The sequence below is a fragment of the Pongo pygmaeus genome, chromosome 12 (genome assembly GCF_028885625.2).
Source record: "Pongo pygmaeus isolate AG05252 chromosome 12, NHGRI_mPonPyg2-v2.0_pri, whole genome shotgun sequence".
NCBI lineage: Eukaryota > Metazoa > Chordata > Mammalia > Primates > Hominidae > Pongo > Pongo pygmaeus.
In genome coordinates, this window is record NC_072385.2 from 69,894,177 (window position 1) to 69,902,026 (window position 7,850).

Genomic DNA, 7,850 nt, shown 5'->3' on the forward strand with positions numbered 1-7,850 from the left:
ATTGCTTCTGTGCAGTACACTGTGCTAATAACGTCAAGTTGACCCCTTGGCAAGGAAGATTGAATAGCCCCTGGAAGTTTCTGGAGGTCTTTATTTCATATGATACTGAGCAGCTGAATTATTCACTGTGTATAAATAAGAATAAAATTTATTTCTATTTCAGAAATCTTATATCTGAAGAAATAAGAGAGGATGATGAGAAAATGTTGGATCAGGCCTACTTTAAAAGTAAGAAACTAGGCATCAGAATCAATGATGCTGTTTTCTCCACTGAATAAGGTTAACCCCCAACAGGCATTTTTCCCCTCAACCCCTTAGAAGTATCCTTCCTGAATACATCTGTATTAGTTGCATCAGGAGTTTCAGTTACTTGGGTTCACCACAGCCTGATAGAAGATAGTCAAAAGCAGATAATTCAAGAACTATCCATCACAATTACCTTAGGTATTTACTTCACCCTCCTACAAATCTCAGAATATTTTGAGGCCCCCTTTACTCCACTGAAAAGCTTTTCAGTGGAGAAAACAGCATCAAAGATTCTGATGCCTAGTTTCTTTTCTGAAGTTAGAGGGTTTGACCAGATTATCTAAATTTGTGAATTCTTCTGCTCTTTGAAGAAAAATTTACAGAGAAGAATAAACTAGTTGCTGACAATACCCTGGATCATTTTTTTAAAACACAAATTGATCCATTAAAATCATATTCCCCCTCCCCATCCCAACACAGACCCTAGTAATAATGCTTTGCCACTTTCCACAAAGTCCTGCAAGAGGGATGTCTTAGCACATTTTCTGTTGTTAAAACAGAATACCACACACTGGATAATTTATAAAGAACAGAAGTGTATTTGGCTTACAGTTCTGGAGGCTGGGAAGTTCAAGAACATGGCCTTCATCCCATGGCAGAAGGCATCATATAGTCAAAGAGGGCAAGAGAGAGAGGGTAAGAGCTCATGAGACAGAAAAAGGAGGGCCCAACTCCTGAGATAGCTAATCCACTCCCACAATAATGGCATTAATCCATTCATGAGGACAGAACCCTCATGACCTAATCACCTTTTAAACGCCCCACCTCCAACATCATTATATTGGCAATCGAATTTCAACATGAATTTTTTTTTTAATTTTTAATCTTTGTGAGTACATAGTAGGTATATATATTTATGGGGTATGTGAGATATTTTGATACAGGCATGCAATGCATAATAATCCTATCAGGGTAATGGGGGTATCCATCACCTCAAGCATTTATCCTTTGTGTTACAAACAATCCAATTACACTCTTTTAGTTATTTTTAAATGTACAATTAAATTGATTTCTTTACTATAGTCACCCTGTAGTGCTAGCAAATACTAGTTCTTATTCATTCTTTCTAACTATTTTTTGCACCCATTAATCATCCCCACTCTCCCCAACCCCGCAATAACCCTTCCCAGCCTCTGGTAACTGTCCTTCTACTCTCTATCTCCATGAGTTCAATCGTTTTAACTTTTTTTTTTTTTAGATGGAGTCTCGCTCTGTTGCTCAGGCTGGACTGCAGTGGAGCAATCTCGGCTCACTGCGAGCTCCGCCTCCCGGGGTCACACCATTCTCCTGCCTCAGCCTCCTGAGTAGCTGGGACTACAGGCGCCCGCCATCACACCCGGCTAATTTTTTTGTATTTTTAGTAGAGACGGGGTTTCACCGTGTTAGCCAGGCTGGTCTCGATCTCCTGACCTCGTGATCTGCCCGCCTCGAACTCTCAAAGTGCTGGAATTACAGGCTTGAGCCACCGCGCCAGGCCAATCGTTTTAACTTTTAGCTCCACAAATAAATAAGAACATGTGACGTTTGTGTTTCTTTGCCTGGCTTATTTCTCTTAGCTATAATGACCTCCAGTTCCATCCATGTTGTTGCAAATAACAGGATCTCATCCTTTTTATAGCTGAATAGTACTCCACTGTATGTAAGTACCACATTTTCTTTATCCATTCATCCGTTGATGGACACTTGGGATGCTTCCAAAATCTCGGCTACTGTGAGCAGTGCTGCAATAAACATGGGAGTGCAGATACATCTTCAATATCATGATTTCCTTTCATTTAGGTATATACCGAGTAGTGGGATTGCTGGATCATAGAGTAGCTTTATTTTTTGTTTTTTTGAGGAACCTCCAAACTGTTCTCCATAATGATTGTACTAATTTACATTCTCACCAACAATGCACGGGGGTTCTTTTTTCTCCACATTCTCATCAGCATTTCTTATTGCCTGTCTTTTGGATATAAACCATTTTAACTGGGGTGAGATGATATCTCACTGTAGTTTTGATTTGCATTTTGCTGATGATGAACGATATTGAGCACCTTTTCATATACCTGTTTGTTGTTTGTTTGTATGTCTTCTTTTGAGAAATGTCTATGCACATCTTTTGCCCATTTTCTTTGATGGGATTATTAGATTTTTTCCTATTGAGTTGTTTGAACTCCTTACATATTCTGGTTATTAATCCCTTGTCAGATGGGCAGCTTGCAAATATTTTCTCCCGTTCTGCTAGTTGTCTCTTCATTTTGTTGATTGTTTCCATTGCTGGGCAGAAAGCTTTTTAACTTGATGTGATCCCATTTGTCCATTTTTGCTGTGGTTGCCTGTGCTTGTGGGATATTATTCAAGAAATCTTTGCCCACTCCAATGTCTTGAAGAGTTTCCTCAATGTTTTCTTTTAGTAGTTATGTAATTTGAGGTCTTATATTTAAGTCAAGCTTGTCCAACCCATGGCCCTTGGGCTGCATGCAGCCCAAGATGGCTTTCAATGTGGCCCAACAGAAATTTGTAAACTTTGTTTAAAAATTATGAGTATTTGTGCGATTTTTTTTTAGCTCATCAGCTATCATTAGTGTTAGTGTATTTTATGTGTGGTCCAAGACAATTCTTCTTCTGATGTGGCCCAGGAAAGCCAAAAGATTGGACACTCCTGATTTAAGTCTTTAATCCATTTTGATTTGGATTTTGTATATAGCAAGAGATAGGGGTCTAGTTTCATTCTTCTGAATATGGATATACAGTTTTTTCAGCACTATTCATTGAAAAGACTGTCCCTTCCTCAAGAGACTGTATGTTCTTGGCAACTTTGTCAAAAATGAGTTTACTGAAGATGTATGAATTTATTTCTGGGTTCTGTATGCTGTGCCTTTAGTCTGTGTGTTTGTTTTTATGCCAGTACCATTCTGTTTTGGTTACTATAGTACTGTAGTATAATGTAATTCCTTCAGTTTTCTTCTTTTTGCTCAGGATAGATTTGGCTATTCTGGGTCTTTTGTGGTTCCACTTAATTTTAGGAATTTTTTTCTATTTCTCTGAAGGACGTCATTGGTATTTTGATGGATTGCATTGAATCTGCAGATTGCTTTGGGTAGTAGGACATTTTAACAATACTGATTCTTGCAACCCATGAACATGAGATATCTTTCCATTTTTTAATGTTCTCTTCAATATCTAGAATCAGTGTTTTATAGTGTTTATTGCAGAGATCTTTCCCTTTGTTGGTTAAGCAAATTTGTATGTATTTTATTTGCAGCTATTATAAATAGGATTACTCTCTTGATTTCTTTTTCAGATTATTTGCTATTGACATATTGAAATGCCACTGATTTTGTGTATTGATTTTGTATGCAACTTTACTGAATTCGTTTATCAGTTCTAATAGTTTTCTGGTGGGGTTTTTAAGTTTTTCCAAATATAAGATCATATCTGCAAACAAGGATAACTCGACTTCTTCCTTTCCATGTTGGATGCCCTTTCTTTCTCTTGTCTGATTGCTCTAGTGAGGACTTCCAGCAATATGTTCAATAACAGTGATGAAAGTGGGCATTTTTGTACTGTTCCAGATCTTAGAGAAAAGATTTTCAGTTTTACCCCATTCAGTATGTTACTAGCTATGGTTCTGTCACATATGGCTTTTATTGTGTTGACATATGTTTCTTCTGTACCCAGTTTTTTGAGGGTTTTTATCATGAAGTTATGTTGAATTGTATCAAATGCTTTTTCAGCATCAATTTAAATGATCATATGTTTTTTGTCCTTCATTCTCTTGATGTAATATGTATCACATTTATTTATTTGCACAAATCGAACCATTCTTGTATCCCTGGGATAAATCTCACTTGGTCATGATGAATGATCTTTTTAATGTGTTGTTGAATTTGGCTTGCTAGTATTTTCTTGAGGATTTTTGCATCAATAGTCATCAGAGATATTGGCCTGTAGTTTTCTTTTTCTGTTGTGTCTTTTCTGGTTTTGGTATCGAGATTATACTGGCCTCATAGAATGCATTTGGAAGTATTCCCTCCACCTCTATTTTATGGAACAGTTTGAACAGGATTGGTATTAGTTCTTCTTTAAATGTTTCGTAGAATTCAGCTGTGAAGCCATTGGGTCCTGGGCTTTTCTTTGCTGGGAGACTTTTTTACTACAGCTTCAATCTTGTTACTTGTTATTGGTCTGTTCAGGTTTGGATTTCTTCATGGTTCAATCTTGGTAGGTTGTACATGTCTAGGAATTTGTCCCTTTCTCTTATATTTCCTAATCTGTTGACAAAAGTTGCTCATAGTAGCCACTAATAATCCTTTGAATTTCTGCTCTATCAGTTCTAATGTCTCCTTTTTCATCTCTGTATTTATTTATTTTGGTCTTCTCTCTTTTTTTCTTAGTCCGCCTAAGGGTTTGTCAATTTTGTTTATGTTTTGTAAAAAACAGCTTTTCCTTCCATTAATCATTTGTATTGTTTTGTTCATTTCATTTATTTCTATGGCCTTGATCTGTATTATTTCTTCTACAATTTTGAGTTCGGTTTGCTCTTTCTTTTCTAGTTCTTTATGATGCATCGTTATTTGAAGTTTTTCTTTGTTTTTGGTGTAATCACTTATAGCTATAAACTTCCCTCCTAGTCCTGCTTTTGTTGTACCCCATTTGTTTTGGTATTTTGCATTTCCATTTCACTTGTTTTAAGACACTTTTAAAATTTCCTTCTTAATTTTTTCATTGACTCACTGTTTATTCAGGAGCACATTGTTTAATTTCCATGTGATTGTGTAGTTTCCAAAATTCCTATTATTATTGAATTTTAGTTTTATTCCATTGTGATCAGAGAAAATGCTTGTTACTATTTCTTTTTCTTTTTTAAAAAATTTTAATGACCAAAACAAAGCATCTAAAACCACAGCTTCTGGAAGAACCACTTGTTCTTGCCTGTCTTGTATTTCTCTTCAAACTTGACCTTGGCCTCTTGTCGGGCCTTGCGTTTAAGAGCAGGATCTCTGAAGACATCCTTACTGATGACAGTTTTGTTCAAGGGGATATCCACAGAGTACCTTGTGGGCATTAGGTGATTGTGTTATAAACTTTCACAAAAGACTTGATCTTTGACCTCTTGGTGATCTTCTTCTTGCCCATGGCAGCTATCACTTTGCGGGGGTAGCAGTCAATTCCAGCCACCAGAGAATGGCTGTAGGGGCGATCTGAGGTGCCATCATCAATGTTCTTCATGATGATGGCTTTGCATCCAGAGTAGCGTCCAGCCAGGACAACTACCACCTTCCCAGGTTTCATGAACTTGCCCATTTCAGCAGCAACCACTTGGTCCTACAGCAAAAAGGGCGCTTGTTACTATTTCAATTTTTTGAATATTTTAAGACTTGTTTTGTGACCTAACATATGGCCTATCCTTGAAAATGGTCCACGTGCTGGGGAGAAGAATACATATTCTGCAGCTGTTGGATGAAATGTTCTGTAAGTATCTACTAGGTTTATTTGGTCTATAGTGTAGATTAAATTCAATATTTCTTTGTTAATTTTCTGTCTGGAAGATCTGTCCAATGCTGAAAGTGGTGTGTTGAAGTCTCTAGCTATCATTGTATTAGGGTTAATCTCTCTCTTTAACTCTAGTAATGTTTGCTTTATATATCTGGATGCTGCAGTGTTGGGTGCATATATATTTACAATTGTTGTATCCTCTTGCTGAGTTAACCCCTTTATCATTATATAATGACCTTCTTTGCCTGTTCTTTTTTTTTTTTTTTTGAGATGGAGTCTCACTCTGTTGCCCAGGCTGGAGTGCAGTGGCACAATCTTGGCTCACTGCAACCTCCACCTCCCGGGTTCAAGCTATTTTCCTGCCTTAGCATCCCGAGTAGCTGGGACTACAGGTGCATGCCACCATGCCCAGCTAATTTTTGTATTTTTAGTAGAGACAGGTTTTCACCATATTGGCCAGGCTGATCTCCGACTCTTGACCTCGTGATCCACCCGCCTTGGCCTCCCAAAGTGCTGGGATTACAGGTGTGAGCCACTGCGCCTAGCCCTTTGTCTCTTTTTATAGCTTTTGTCTTGAAATCTATTTTGTCTGATATAAATATGATATTATGATAAATATGATAAATATCATAATATGATATTTTAAATATGACATTTTGTCTGATATAGCTCTTCCTGCTCTCTTTTGGTTTCCATTGGCATGAAATATCTTTTTTTATCCCTTTATTTTCAGTCTATGTGCATCTTTATAGATGAAATGTGTTTCTTGTAGGTAATAGATTAGTGGGTTTTGCTTTTTTTATCCATTCAGCCACCCTATGTCTTTTTATTGAAGAGTATAGTCCATTTACATTCAATGTTACTACTGATAAGTAAGGACTTGCTTCTGACATTTTGTTATTTGTTTTCTGGTTGTTTTGTGGTCTTCTCATCGTTTTTTCCCTCCTTCCGGTCTTCCTTTTAGTGAAGGTGATTTTCTGTGGTGGTATTATTTACTATCTTGCTTTTTATTTCTTGAATATCAGTTGTATTTTTTTTGAGGTTACCATGAGGCTTGCAAATACTATCTTATAACACATTATTTTAAACTGATGACAATTTAACACTGATTGCATTAAAAAAACAAGCAAAGAGAAAACTAATAAAAACTATAACTTAATTTCTCTGCTTTTTAACTTTTGTTGTTTCTATTTATATCTTAGTGCAGCATCTATGTCTTAAAAAGTTGTTATAGTTATTGTTTTTGATTGGTTCATCTTTTAGTCTTTCTACTCATAATATGAATAATTTACCCAACACAATTACAGTGTTGTAATATTCTGTATGTTTTTTGTTTCTTTTCTCTTGCTGCTTTTGGGATCCCTTCTTTATCTTTGATCTTTGGGTGCCTTGAGGTTCTTAAATCTGCTTGGTGTTCTATAAGCTTCTTGTACTTGGATATTTATATCTTTCTCTAGGTTTAGAAAGTTCTCTGTTATTATCCCTTTGAATAAACTTTCTACCTGTATCTCTTTCTCTGCCTCCTCTTTAAGGCCAATAACTCTTAGATTTTCCCTTTTGAGACTATTTACTAGATCCTGTAGGCATGCTTCATAGTTTTTTATTCTTTTTTCTTTTGTCTTCTCTGATTGTGTGTTTTCAAATAACCCATCTTCAAGCTCACTAATTCTTTCTTCTTCCTCAACAATTCTGCTATTAAAAGATTCTGATGCATTCTTCAGTGTGCCTATTGCATTTTTTAGCTCCAAATTTTGTTTGATTCTTTTTAATTATTTCGATCTCTTTGTTAAATTTACCTGATAGAATTCTGAATTCCTTCTCTATGTTATCTTGAATTTCTTTGAGTTTCCCCAAAATAGCTATTTTGAATTCTCTGTCTGAAAAGTCACATATCCCTGTTTCTCCATGATTGGTCCCTGGTACCTTATTTAGTTCATTTGGTGAGGTCATGTTTTCCTGGATGATCTTGATGCTTGTGGTTGTCTGTCAGTGTATGTTTGATGAGTTAGGTATTTGTTTTTGTCTTCGCAGTCTGGGCTTGTTTGTACCTGTCCTTCTTG

At 36.4% G+C, this 7,850-nt stretch overlaps 1 long non-coding RNA gene and 1 pseudogene across 1 annotated transcript in view; one reads left to right on the forward strand and one right to left on the reverse strand.

Moving 5' to 3' along the window:
* LOC134737796 (uncharacterized) overlaps window positions 1-1,826 on the forward strand; it is a 150,908-nt gene extending 149,082 nt beyond the window's left edge. Inside the window, exons 6-7 of the long non-coding RNA XR_010123096.1 lie at window positions 164-228; window positions 1,505-1,826. This is a non-coding gene — a long non-coding RNA (uncharacterized LOC134737796). The remainder of the gene's footprint in view (window positions 1-163; window positions 229-1,504) is intronic.
* Window positions 1,827-5,188: 3,362 nt separating this feature from the next.
* LOC129030156 (large ribosomal subunit protein eL27-like) lies at window positions 5,189-5,598 on the reverse strand (annotated as a pseudogene).
* Between the last annotated feature and the right edge of the window lie 2,252 nt (window positions 5,599-7,850).